Source organism: Malaclemys terrapin, chromosome 12 (assembly GCF_027887155.1).
Source record: "Malaclemys terrapin pileata isolate rMalTer1 chromosome 12, rMalTer1.hap1, whole genome shotgun sequence".
Lineage (NCBI taxonomy): Eukaryota > Metazoa > Chordata > Testudines > Emydidae > Malaclemys > Malaclemys terrapin.
This window is the reverse complement of record NC_071516.1, coordinates 40,441,548-40,456,106: the sequence shown is the minus strand read 5'-3', so window position 1 is coordinate 40,456,106 and position 14,559 is coordinate 40,441,548. Positions and strand designations below refer to the sequence as shown.

Here is a 14,559-nt window from a genome sequence, read left to right as displayed (position 1 = left end):
ATGACAGATCAGATAAATTGCTCCTCTACTCTCATGTCCCATCTATTGTCTTATTGGTGCAGAACAATGATGTTGAACTGGAACATTGCACAGTTGACAATGAGCAGAAAGTCAGGTCTTGGAGGAGTAAATATCAGTAAATACTTCAACTAAAATTTTGCATTATGCATTTCAATCCAGAGTAATGTGTTTAGGGGCATATCTATGTAAATTAATGTTAATTATTCTTACCATATGCCTATTTATTGAATATTTTAGTGTTCTGTAGGGAAAGGAATATATATTTTCACTGTCACACAAGAAGTTTATACCATACATTCTGAAGTGGAGTAAATGCTTCCTTAGATCATGTCACACAGAAACCTAATAATGATGATAATGATGAGTGATGACTGCAGATATCTGGAGATGTAAATTCCTTTTCTATTTCAGATGATACTTGTCAATATTACCTATGTAGCAGTAATCAAATTCATCTTATTTGGGGGTAGATTTTGGAAGTGGCAAACCCAGGATGATTTGCAATCCTCACTATAGAGTGATTCTCCTCAGACCTGTTGCTTTGGAATAAGTGGGTCAATAGCATTAACATAACCCACTGCTGTCCAACATTAAATAGTGTGAATCAAGTTTCAGGTTTGGGTACACAAAGACCTCAGCCTGCTTAATATCATGGCAAACACATAATTAAGTAAAGTACTTTTTTTCCCCTTGAGCTTGACTAAATTTTGATTTAGCAATTGCATGAGCCACCTATTCATAAGAACATAAGGAGGCCATACTGGATAAGACTATTGGTCCATTTAGCCTAGTTCCCATTCTCCCAACAGAAGCCAATGCCAGATGCTTCAGAGGGAATGAACAGAACAGGGGAATTTTGAGTGATTCATCCCCTTTCATCCAGGCCCAGCTTCTGGTAATCAGAGGTCTAGGAATACCTAGAGCATGGGGATGCATCCCTGACCATCTTGGCTAATAGCCAAGTACTCCATTTAGGAAGGAACAATCAGTTGCACGCATACAAAGTGGGAAATGACTGCCTAGGAAGGAGTAGTGTGGAAAGGGATCTGGGGGTCATAGTTGACCCCAAGCTAAATATGAGTCAACAGTGTAATACTGTTGCAAAAAAAGCAAACATCATTCTGGGCTGTATTAGCAGGAGTGTTGTATACAAGAACAAGAAGTAATTCTTCCACTCTACTCTGCACTGATTAGGCCTCAACTGGAGTATTATGTCCAGTTCTGGGTGCCACATTTCAGGAAAGATGTGGACAAATTTGTGAGAGTCCAGAGAAGAGCGATAAAAATGATTCAAGGTCTCAAAAACATGACCTATGAGGGAAGATTGAAAAAATTGGGTTTGTTTAGTCTAGAAAAGAGAAGACTGAGAGGGGACATGAAAACAGTTTTCAAGTATGTAAAAGGCTGTTACAAGGAGGAGGAAGAAAAAAAATCTTACCTTCTGAGGATAGGACAAGAAGCAATGGGCTTAAATTGCAGCAAGGGAGGTTTAGGTTGGACATTAGGAAAACCTTCCTAACTGTCAGGGTGGTTAAGCCCTGGAAAAAATTGCCTAGGGAGGTTGTGGAATCTCCATCATTGGAGATTTTTAAGAGTGAGTTAGACAAACAGCTGTCAGGGATGGTCTAGATAATACTTAATCCTGCTACAAGTGCAGGGGACTGGACTAGATGACCTCTCAAGGGGGAATCCCTACGGGGAGGGGGCCATTGGGGTGTGACACCTTCCACTTCTATGATTCTATGGTCTATCCTCCATAAGTTTATCTAATTCTTCATTGAACCCAGTTATACTTTTGGCCTTCACAAAATCCCTTGGCAATAAATTCCACAGGTTGACTGTGTGTTGTGTGAAGAAGTACTTCCTTGACCTGTGTAATTATACTTTTACACTTAACTTGACAGAATTTCTATTTTCCTTTCTATTTTCCTCAGTAGCGTTTGACTTTCAATTTTTAAAGTATAGCTTTTTGCCTCTAATCACCTCTTTTACTCCGTTGTTAGCCATGGTATCATTTTTCTGATCGTCTTACTGGGTTATTTTTTTTAGTATTGGGGGGGTATACATTTAACTTCTTTCTCTATTATGGTGTTTTTAAATAGTATCCATGCAGCTTGTAGGCATTTCACTGTTGTGACTAATCCTTTTAATTTCCATTTAACTATTAGGTTTCCTGTTTTGGTAGCCTTTCAAATCATCCTGACCATTTCACAATCACTGTCACCATCCTGGTCAGGTGGTCAGTACTATTTTCCTACTGCTATACTCTTTATTAATAAGTGTTTCCTTTTTTAACTACAGTAGAAAGTCAGAGTTATGAACACCTCGGGAATAGAGGTTGTTTGTAATTCTAAAATATTCATCACTCTGAACAAAACATTATAGTTGTTCTTTCTACACTTTAGAGTTATGAACCCTGGAAAACATAATCCTACTTGTACATGCAAAATGATGTGGTGTAAATTAGCTGTTACCACTCAAGAAAGCTCTTAGAGTCTGAACATTGATTTAATACAGCTTTGAAACTGTACTATAGAGAAGAAAAATGCTGCTTTCTCGTTATTTTTTTAGTAGTTTACTTTTAACAGAGAACTGTACTATGCTTGCTTTCTTTTTTGGTCTCTGCTGCTGCCTGATTGTGCATTTCTGGTTCCAAATGAGGTGTGTGGTTGACCAATCAGTTTAGAACTCTGGTGTTCGTAACACTCAGGTTCTACTGTATTTATAATCAATTGTTGTACTAACGCCTATGGATCATAGATTCCATCGGAATTCATTCAACAGTCCATAATGATCATGGATTGATAATACAGGAATGAGAAAGGGACTGAAGGTGAAAGATGCTGCCCATAAACTCACAATCTAAATATCTGGCATAAACTTCTCTGCAATTTAGGTTCACCCCTCTCTAATGCATAGGACTTGGTCCTCTATTCTTTGAGAACTAAAGGGCCCCATTGAAGAACCCTATTGTTCCCTACCCACGGAAGGCCTTCTGCGGCATGGCACATAAAAATGAAAATTCAATTTGGTTCAAGAACCTGCTCCTTTGATGTTTCATCCTAAGAAAGCACATTGTCTCTGTTACCCGTAAAGAGAGATTGGACATCAGTAACTTCCCAACATACTTTGTGGTCAATACAATTAAGAGAATTTCAGAGCAGTCTAGGGGAACTGGGTATCCTGATCTCTGAGGTGACTTTGGAAATATCACCCTGACCTTCTCTGAAATGTCTTAGTACAGATAGCTGAAAAGGATAGGATTCCTTTAAGGGAAAATGTTGAGATTTTCAGCAAAATGTTTTATCCCAAACCGGATTAAACTGTCAAAACCCTGAACATTTTCCCATAAAGGAAGGTAAAATACAAATTTCATTTCAGGAGAGATTAAAATTTGAGCTTTCCAGTGGCCCTTAATGTTGGCAATTGTTAGCTTTGGCAGGATTTGATTTTTATTGGTAATGTGGATGTCACCATACATACACAAACGATCAAAAATATTTCCATAAATAATAATTGAAATATACATATAAGCAAACAAAGAAAAATGCTGCCTGAGAACTTCTTAGAGTTAGAATACACTGATTTAGACTTTTGAATTAGGCTTGTTATAACTGGACTAATGGATGAACAGTAAATACAGGTGTGATCTGTTTATTTAAGGATATTCACTTTGTATATTTTGACATGTGATGTTGACAATTTGTGGTTTAACAGTTATAAAGCATTAACTTTTTGAATCTCAATGTCTTCTTTTATAAAATAATTATCTTCCCCACCCCATAATATCCCACAACAGTGAAAATGTATTTTGATAGCAATCAGAAAAAAAAATACATGGAACCTATAATTACATACTGTGGTGAATATTTAAATTGATAAAAATGCTTTAAAATAAACTTCAAGGTTATTTGTCAAAATTAAAAGACAAAGAAAAATGGAATTGTGTCAAGCCCAACTATGGTCAATATCAGTGAAACTGAGAATAGCCTTCCAGCCTGGCTGCTAGAGAGGCAGAGACCTCGACCACCGGCTCCCCCAGTTCCTCCCAACTCCAAAAGCCAGAAAGGCACTACCTGTCCTCCAAGCTGGGGTGTGGGGAGACAGAGAACCCTGGGGCTCTGCCTCTCCAGGCCCTGGAGCTGGGAGGGGAGATAATGATTGATGGAAGTTTAATACAAGAAATTTGAATATAGTGTTAATATAAACAACAAGGGGGAAGAACACAAGCCAGAACAGGGAAAGAGAGGGTTAACAAATATTTGGATAAATTAGATGTATTCAAGTTGGCAGGGCCTGATAAAATTCATTCTAGAGCACTCAAGGAACTAACTTAGCTGAACAGCTAAGCAATTATCTTTGGGAACTCATGGAGAACAGGCGAGGCCCCAGAGGAGTAGACAAGGGCAAAGATCCTGCCAATCTCTGAAAAGGGGAAGAAAGAGGACCTGGGGAATTATAGACAATCAGCCAAAGTTCAATACATGGAAATATATAGGAACAAATTATTAAACCATCATTCTGTAAGCACCTAGAGGACGATGGGATTATAAGGAAGAGCTGACATAAATTTGTCAAGAACAAATCATGCCGAACAAAACCAATGTCCTTGTTAAAACAAGGTTCCTGGCCTAGTGGACAGGGGGAAGCTATAGACATGATATTTGCCAATTTTAGTAAGTTTTTTTTGACACAGTCCTACATGATAGTATCATAAGCAAACTAGGAAAATGTGGTCTGAATGGAATTACTACAACTGGTTGAAAGACTATACTCAAAAAGCAGTTATCAATGGTTCCCTGTAAAAATTGGAAGGGTGTATCTAGCGAAGTCCCACAGGGTTCAGTCCTGCCTCTGATACTAGTCAACATTTTAATTAATGGCATGTATAGTACAATGGATAGTATGCATATACAATTCGTGGATGACAACAAGGTGGGAGGTGTTGCCAGAACTTTGGAGGACAGGATTAGAATTCAAAATCACATTGAAAAAATTGAGAATTGGGCTGAAATCAAGAAGATGAAATTCAATAAAAAAAGTACAAAGTAGTTCTCTTAGGAAGTTCAAAAATGCAGCAATGGTAGTACTGCTGACAAGGATTGCAGAAACTGTAAAACCATTCTGGGGTGTATTAACAGGAGTCTCATATGTAAGACATGGGAGGTAATTGTCCTGCTGGACTCAGTACTGATGAGGCCTCAGCTGGAGTACTATGTCCAATTGTGGGCACTGCAGTTTGAGGAAAGATGTTGATTAACCTGAGAGTGTCCAGAGGAGAGCAACACAAAGGATAAAATGTTTGGGAAATCTGACCTCTGAGGAAAGTTTAAAAAACAAACAAACAAACAAACAAAAACCTGAGCATGTTTAGTCATGAGAAACGAAGACTGAGGGAGGACCCGATAAGAGCATTCAAATCTGTAAAGGGCTGCTATAAAAAATATGGTTATCAATTCCTCTGCATGTCCACGAAAAGTGGGACAAGAAGTAATAGGCTTAGTCTGCAGCAAAGCTTTACATTAGATATTAGAATAATAGAATTATAGGACTAGAAGGGACCTCGCTAGGTCATCTAGTCCAGTCCCCTGCACTCAGTATTATCTACATCATTCCTTACACAAGTTTGTCTAACCTGTTCTTAAAAACCTTCAGTAATGGAGATTCCACAACCTTCCTAGGTAATTTTTTCCAGTGCTTAACTACCCTAACAGTTATGACGTTTTTCCTAACATCCTACCTAAATCTCCCTTGCTGCAATTTAAGCCCATTGCTTCTTCTCCTGTCCTCAGTTGTTAAGGAAAACAATGTATCACCCTCCTCTTTATAACAGCCTTTTATAAAGTTGAAGTCTGCTATCATGTCCCCGCTCAGTCTTCTCTATTCCAGACTAAACGCAATTGTTTCAATCTTTCCTCTTAGGTCATGTTTTCTAGACCTTTAATGATTTGTGTTGCTCTCATATGGACATTTTCCAATTTGTCTATATCTTTCCCAAAGTGTGGTGCCCAGAACTGGACACAATACTCCAGCTGTGGCCTTATCAGTGCTGAGTAGAGTGGAAGAATTACTTCTCATGTCTTGCTTACAAATTATGCAAGTGAATATTCCTTCTGAAATGTAGTTCTATGCCTTTGTGCTTATTGAACCATTTCTTCAATTTGTCAAGATCATTTTGAACTTTAATCCTGTCCTCCAAAGTGCTTGCAAACACCCTCCTCCCATCTTGGTTTTGTCCACAAACTTTATAAGTGTACTCTCTATGCCCTTATCCAAATCATTTATGAAGATACTGAATAGAAGCAGACCCAGGACCAATCCCTGTAGGACCCCACTTAATATGCCCTTCCAGCTTGACTGTGAAACATTGATAACTACTCTCTGAGTATGGTTTTCCAACCAGTTGTGCACCCACCCTAGAATAGGTTCACTTAGGCTATATTTCCCTAATTTGCTTATGAAAAGGTCATACAAGACAGTATCAAAAGCCTTACTAAAGTTGAGATAGATCATATCTACTGCTTCCTCCTTATATACAAGTCAAAAAAGGATCATAGGTTGATTTGAATGACTTGGTCCCACAAATCCATGCTGACTGTTACTTATGATCTAATTAGGAAAAGCTTTCTAACTGTAAGAGTATGAGAGAAACCAGGTGGGTGAGGTACTATCTTTTATTGGCCCAACCTATGTTGGGGAAAGAAAGAATCTTTTGAGCTCCAGAGAGCTCTTCTTCAGGTCTTCAGCTTACGGGCAGAGAGAAGATGTCATCTATGCATTTGTATGCTCCTGTTCAAGTCACAAACCTCTAGCCAGTGACAGTTCTCGAACAGATCTTTATTTTTTGCGTGGAAAAAGGCCAACAATGTATATTGGCAGCTTAGAAGAAGAGCTTGTTCAGGGGTTGAGGTCAGGTTGGCTGCCTTAACTCTTCGGGAGACCTAGCACAAATGGGGGTTGAACAGACATTGTCAAAGCAAGTGTTGGGCATGGGCAGCTGTATTGAAGGAGAGCTCTGTGGCGCTCGATAGCTTGTCTCTTCCACCAACAGATGTTGGTCCAATAAAAGAAAGTACTCACTTTGTGTCTTTCATATCCTGGGACCAACACAGCTACCACAACACTGGAAATAACTTTAAGGGGAGTTAAGGTCTGGAATAGGCTTTTAAGGAAGGTTAGGGAATCCCCATCATCTCAGGTTTTAAAGAACAGGATGGATGAACACCTGTTGGGGATTTCCTTAAGTTTCCTTTGTCCTGCCTCAGCACAGGGGACTGGGCTAGATTTCCTCTCAATTCCCCTTCCAGCCCTATATTTCTATGATTCTACTACATATTTCATTCTGCCAAATTGACATTTTCCAATTAAACTGAGTGTCACTGGAAACTTTGCCACTAACTCTTGTCCTTCTCTTTATTTCCTGATGGTTCAGTGGATCCACAGAGCCTCTTCCAGTTCCCTGACTCAGACATACTGAATTGGTTTGTTGCTTGCATTTTACCTAGAGCACTTATACTTCAAGTTCCCTCTGGCCCTCTCTGAGAGTCTGATCTCATCTTGTATCAGACACTGCCTTAATTTCTCCTCAAACAATCTGCCACAGCTGGTGCATTTGAATTACTCTCCCTTCTGAGATCTTGTCTGTGACATGAAATAACAGTTTAACTCAGAGACAGAATCTCCCAGCAAGCCCCTCCTGATTCCATCTAGGGTTTGCTCCTGTCCCTTACCGCTGCTAAGGAGAGTTTCTTTCCCACTCCTTTCTGACACTGGGTCCCCTCTGCATGCCCTACAGAAGTCTCCTTTCGGGTCTCTGCTCTTTGCCGGGCTATCAGGCCCAGCTCTTTGACAGCTCCCCAGACATCTCTGAGCAGGGGAGCTCAGCTGGGAAGCAGGGAAGCCCCAGCCATGAGCTGCCATCATGTCGCCCAAACCCAAATTCATCATCTCTGTTCAGATGAGAAGGCACAGGTTGTGCTGAGCCCATCTTCCCTTAAACGGCCAGCACACCTTGTGCTACCCTGCTAATTTCCTCCTTATATTTTGCATGCCCTTGTTTTGTTCTTTTCTATCACTTTGCTTAATTTGGATTCCCATTCTCCTGTTCCAGGCTTCATCCTAGTCACACTGACCCAGATCGCCCGCTGGTGTAAATAATCAATAGCTCCTTTGGAATCAATGGGGCCAGGCCAGCTCTCCCACCAGTGGAAATCATCCATCACTCCATTGGAGTCAATGGGCCAGATCCCTAGCTGAGGACCTCGCACCAGGCATTCATCTCAATTTCCCTGTTCTGAAATGGTGCTATTAATTCCGACAGGCACTGCTGTGGGGAGGTGAGGCTAAAACTGTGAATATTCACAAAGCACATTCATGCCCCTGCTTGGAAGGTGGGATAGAAATGCCTTCTGGCAGATGGAGCTCACCTGCAACCACAGGACACCCCAAGCTTGAAGCGATGAGCTCGTATTTCTCAAGGGTTTGGCAGCCAGGACTCAGGTTCTTCAGCTGAGGTTCTCGTCTCCTATCCTTCTGAAGAATCTGGATCGTCTCAGAGGAGAGACCTACATCCACCTGAATGGACGAGCAGCTGCTTCAATGTGTGTTAGAACATGCTGTGCCTCCCATGTACAAAGTGCAGAGGTCTCCTTGTATTTCTGTCTTCCTCCATGGCAGGCTGCGTTTCCCTTGAGTCAATCTCCGAAGGGGCTGAGCTGGGGGAATTAACGCTGTGTTTTCTGTGCAGACAGTGCAAACAACTGTCCTGATGCAATCAACCTCCCACACCTCCTTCTCCCTGCTGTATGAGATCACTGCTCTGCATGGCTGAAATGTAACACAGAGTCCATAGAGTGCATGGCCATGCAGAGTGACTCTGCTGAGTAATCTTTGCTCATGTCAGTTGTCCCATTGCCTTCAGTGGAACAACTCCACTAGTAACAATGGCTAAGATGAGTCAGGCACGCTGTATTGGGTAGTCAAGCCATGCAGTTTACCAAAATGAAGGAGAAAGAATGTAAATTTAATCCATAGTTTGCAAATGGAAGCTTTGAATGAAAGGAAATCTCTCTCTCACACTGACACACAAACCCAATGGAAATATTTATCCAAGGAACTTTGATGTGATTTTTAATCTTTATTCATTTATTTAACAATAGTCTCTTGCTTCTGGTGAACAGTAGCAGAATTTAGGGCCTTGAAGATTGGTTCCCATTGGAGAAGGCTGACAGGGTGTTGTTAGGAGCTAAAAGGCTGAGGCGGGGAGTAGGAAGGGGGAGGCTCCACATAAATGCTGCTATGTTGTGATGCACCTGGAGCATAAATAACAAGAAAGACACTCAGGGCAGATACCCTGCTGGACAGTGTGTGCTGCTTCATTTACAAAGTGGGCCGACCAGCCTGGGTTTCTGGGAGTGGAAGGAGGAGCTCATTCACAAGGAGAAAATAGCAAGGTGCTGTGTGAGCAATGCAGCTTTCTTTAAAGGCTGCGTACTGCTCACATGCCAACAAAATCACAAACTTTTAAGACAATATGTAACTGCGCCATCTGGTGACTCCCACCAGAGCCATATATTTGTAAATAATTCCTTGTCATGTCCCAAAGCTTCTAAGGGGTCTCAGTATGTTGCCAGGCGACCTGCATGGAGCAGTAGAGCTGACTATAGCATCTGGGATGGTAGCACCATGCCCTGAGAACTAGCCCTCTCGGGTCTTATGCTTGTTACAGTCAGTTTTGGGGACACTCATTGTAGCAGCTCCCAACCTTGGAACTGCTTCATGTACTTGGCAGCAGCTGAGTGTCCACTGCATTGCAGTGCCACATGCTGAGTCCCTGCTTAGGGACTGTTGGAAAGGCCCGGATCACAGGAACAGACTCGGCTCTACGTGTGTGCATCCCCTAGTGCCCTGGCAAACGCCCAGTTGGGTCAGGACTGTCTTCATTGACTTAGGCTTTGACTCTGCTTCTTTGGCTTTGCCCAATCTCCCTGCCTCCAAGGCCCCTATGAGCTATCTGCGGTTTCCTTTTTCCAGCTCCTCCCAGCAGGGACTGAGCTCAGATGAGAGTGATAAATATTTTCCTGGTGCTGTGTCCGTAGGTTGCTGCTAATGCCAGGCTCTTTGCATCTGGCTTATGTGAGCGTAATGAAGAGTAGTTAGTTTGCCAGGCCCATGTGACAGGGAAGACAATAGCATAACTTCAGAGGTAGCAGGTTTCCTGTAGTTATGTCCCCACATATTTTGCACCAAAAGATAATTGGTTGTTTTTTTGTTTTTTCCCCCCAAATATTTATTTTCACATGAAATGGCTTTTCTCATGTAGCCACAGACCTGATTACAAGATTTTATGATCTAACACAGAGAAAGAATATCCTGGACCAATACAGCTACAACAACACTGCAAACTATAGAGAAACAATCCACAACAGGGACTATACATAGGTATTGGCTTCCATATTTAGTGGAGATTGTGCCTTAAACAAAATATACGCAAAAAGGCACTGTACACCCTTCTGAGGCAGAGTGAATGTTTAGCCAGGCCCAAAGAGAAAAGACACTATCCCAATGCCTGTATCAATGCTGAACATGAGACGTTAATGGACCGGTTCACAGTCTCACTTATCTATTTTTTGTGGACACAGTGAGCAACCATAATGACTCCATCTCAGTAAATCCATGCAGATTATCTCTATTTTTTAACATGAGCAATGAGATTTTCAATAGGAGTTTTCAAGTTAATTTCATTTGGGACTTTTTGCCCAAATCACCCCAGTAGCTTTGAAAACCTCAGTGTAAGGGCCAGATTTACAAAGGTATTTTGGTGCCTTGTGGGAGTTTTAAAAGTGTCTTGAGGCCTTCACTGATTTCAAGATCCCACTTGGGGCATAAACACCTTTAAAAATCTGGAGCTTAGTCATTATATAGGGTTCTCTATGTTCCTTGTAAACGTCACATATTTACTGACTGCTTTGTGCAAGGCTTCTTTGACTTTTCTGTTTCTCAGGCTATAGATGAGGGGGTTTACCAGGGGAGTCAGGACTGTGTAACAAAGAGAGAGAACTTTCTTTAGGAATATCAGTGTATCAAGTTTCGGAAGCAGATAGACAATCATTAGTGTCCCATAGAAAATTGTCACCACAATGAGGTGGGAGGAGCAGGTGGAAAAGGCCTTTTGCCTCCTGGTAGTGGAAGGGATTTGCAGGATTGTGGTGATGATATAAACGTAGGATGTCAAGGTTAGTAGAAATGGAGGCAGGGTGAATATACAGGCTAGGATGAAATCCAGCAATATGATAACTCATGTGTCCCCACAGGAGAGTTTTATTAATGGGATGGAATCACAATAGAAATGGTCAATTTTGTTAGGGCCACAGAATATGAACTGCAACATGAATAATGTGAAGATGGTAATAGCCAAACAACCATTTACCCATGACCCAGCAGCCAACTGAAGGCAAACTCTGGTATTCATAAGAGATGAACAGTGAAGGGGTTTACATATCGCTAAATACCGATCATAAGACATCACAGCTAGCAGATAGCACTCTGTAGATGCCAGAGCACAAAAGAAATATAGTTGTGTGATGCAGCCACTGACAGAAATGGTTCTGTCCCCAGTCAGGAGACTGGCCAGCATCCTGGGCAGAATGGTGGAGCTGTAGCAGGTCTCCAAGAAAGACAAGTTCCCCAGGAAGAAGTACATGGGGGTGTGCAGATGCTGATCAATCACAACGAGCACTATGATGAGGATGTTCCCAGCCAGAGTGGTGATGTAGATCACTAGGAACAGCAGGAAGAGAAGAATTTGCAGGTCAGGGAGATCCCCAAATCCCAGGAGGAGGAATTTCGTGATGGTCGTTTGGTTTCCCCAGTCCATGTCTGCCATGGTTTGAGACTAGGAACAATGAAACAAACTGTGCATTTGAATCAGAAGAGCATAGAGTTAAAAGTTAATGAAATATCACCATTTAATTCTATAAAAGTATAAAAACTCCTCACCTGGTTACCAGCCCTAGTTTTATGGCTAAAGTTAGACCTTGGGCAAGTGTCTTAGTCCTAGAATTGAACCCTAATATCTCTTCAGACCTCCCCATGCCATCTCAGATCAATAACAATGATAACAACTGCACACTTCTCTGGTAACCCAATTTTGACATGACAGATCAGACAAATTGTTCCTCTACTCTCATATCCCATCTAGTGCCTAATTGGAGCAGAACAATGATGTTGAATTGAAACATTGCACATCTGGCAATGGCCAGAATGTCAAGTCTTGGAGGAATAAATATCAATAAATACATCAACTAAACTTTTGAATTAAGCATTTCAATCCAAAATAATGTGTTTTGGGACATATCATCTATTAAAATTAATGGTAATTATTCTCACTATTTTTCTACTTATTGAATATTTATTTTCACCGTCACACAAGACAGCAGTTTATGAATTATGAAGTGGAGTAAAGGGTTCCTAGATCATGTCACACAACAACCTAATGATGATGATGATGACTGATGATTGCAGATATCTGGCTGGAGGAGTTGAAAAGCCCTTTTCTGTTTCAGATGGTACTTGTTAATATTAACTATGTAGCAGTATTCAAATACATCTTATTTGAGGGTAGATTTTGGAAGGGACAAACCCAGGATGATTTGCAATCCTCACTGTAGAGTTACTTTCCTCAGACCTGTTGCATCAGAATAAATGGGCCAAAGGCATTAACATAACCCACTCCTGTGCAACACTAAAGAGTGTTAAACAAGTTTCACAGTTGGGTACACAAAGACCTGATCCTGTTCAGTACCATGACAAACACATAAAATTCAAGTACTTTTTTTCATTTAGTTTGGCTAAATTTTAGTCTATTTCATAATCTGCTCATAAATACATAAGAAGGCTATATTGGGTTAGACTTGGGGTCAAGCTAGTCCAGTACCTGGACTTCCAACAGTATCCAGTGCTGGATGCTCCAGAGGGAATGAACAGAACAGGGCTATTTTGAGTGATGCATTCTCTGTCATCCAGGCCCAGATTCTGGCAATTGGAGATTTAGGAACACCTGAAGCATGGGGTTGCATCTCTGACCATCTTGGCTAATAGCCATTGATGGACATATCGTTCATGAGCTTATCTAATTCTTCTTTTAAACAAGTTGTATTTTGGCCTTCACAAAATCCCCTGGCAACAAAACCCTCAGGTTGTCTGTGTGTTGTGTGAAGAAGTACTTCCTTATGTTTGTTTTAAACCTGCTGCCTATTAATTTGATTGGGTCACCTCTAGTTTGTGTATTATGTGAAGGAGCAAATAACACTTCCCTATTCACTTTCTCTGCACCATACATGTTTTTATAGATCTCTATCTTATCCCCCCATCATCTTTTTTCTAACCTGAACAGTCCCAAACTTTTTAAATTTCTTCTCATACACAAGTTGTTTCATACCCTTAATAATTTTTGTTGCCCTTCTCTGTACTTTTTCCAATTCTAATATATCTTTTTGAGATGGGATGACCAGAACTGCATGAAGTATTCAACTGCACATGTTCGACAGATTTATATAGTGGTATTATGATATTTTCTGTCTTTAATCTTCCCTTTCCTTATGGTTTTTTTGCATTCTGTTAAAGTTTTGATTGCCACTGCACATTGAGTCGATATTATCAGAGAACTATCCACGATGACTCCAAGATCTTTCTCGAGTGGTAACAGCTAATTTACCTCTCTCCACTGTGAAAACAGTCCATTTATTTCTCTCTTTTCTTGCCTACCTTTTAACTAGTTACCGATCCATAAGAGGATCTTCCCTCATACCATGAATTCTTACTTTGTTTAAGAGCCTTTGCTGAGGGACCTTGTAAAAGGCTTTCTGAGAGTCCAGGTACACTATATCCACTGGCCTATTGACACACTCAAAGAATTTGATAGATTGGTGAGGCATGATTTCCCTTTACAAAAGCCATATTGACTCTTTCCCAATATATCGTGTTCACCAATGTGTCTGATAATTCCCTTTACTATAGTTTCAAGCAATTTGCCTGGTACTAAGCCTATTAATTGCTAGGATCACCCCTAAATCTTTTTTTTTAAATAGGCATTAAATTATCAATTCACCAGTCATCTGATACAGAGTCTGATTTAAATTATAAGAACATAAGTACAGACATACTGGGTCAGAACAAAGGTCCATCTATCCCAGTATCCTGTCTTATGACAATGGCCAATGCCAGGTGCCCCAGAGGGACTGAACAAAAGAGGGTGGGAGGGATAGCTCAGTCATTTGAGCATTGGCCTGCTAAACCTAGGGTTGTGAGTTCAATCCTTAAAGAGACTGTTTAGGCATCTAGAGCCAAAAAAAAAAAAGTTGAGGAGAGGTTCTGCTTTGAGAAGGGGGTTGAACTAGATGACCATCTGAGATTCTATAGGAAGTAATCCATTCCCATCCTTAGCCAGAGGCTAGGGACACCATCCCTGCTCATCCATTTATGGACCTATACTCTATGAATTTAGATGGGGTGACCACATCTACATGAAGTATTCAAGAT

General features: G+C 40.9%; 1 pseudogene; it reads right to left on the bottom strand.

Moving 5' to 3' along the window:
- Window positions 1–10,936: 10,936 nt before the first annotated feature.
- Window positions 10,937–11,932, bottom strand: LOC128846023 (olfactory receptor 10A7-like; annotated as a pseudogene).
- Window positions 11,933–14,559: the final 2,627 nt, after the last annotated feature.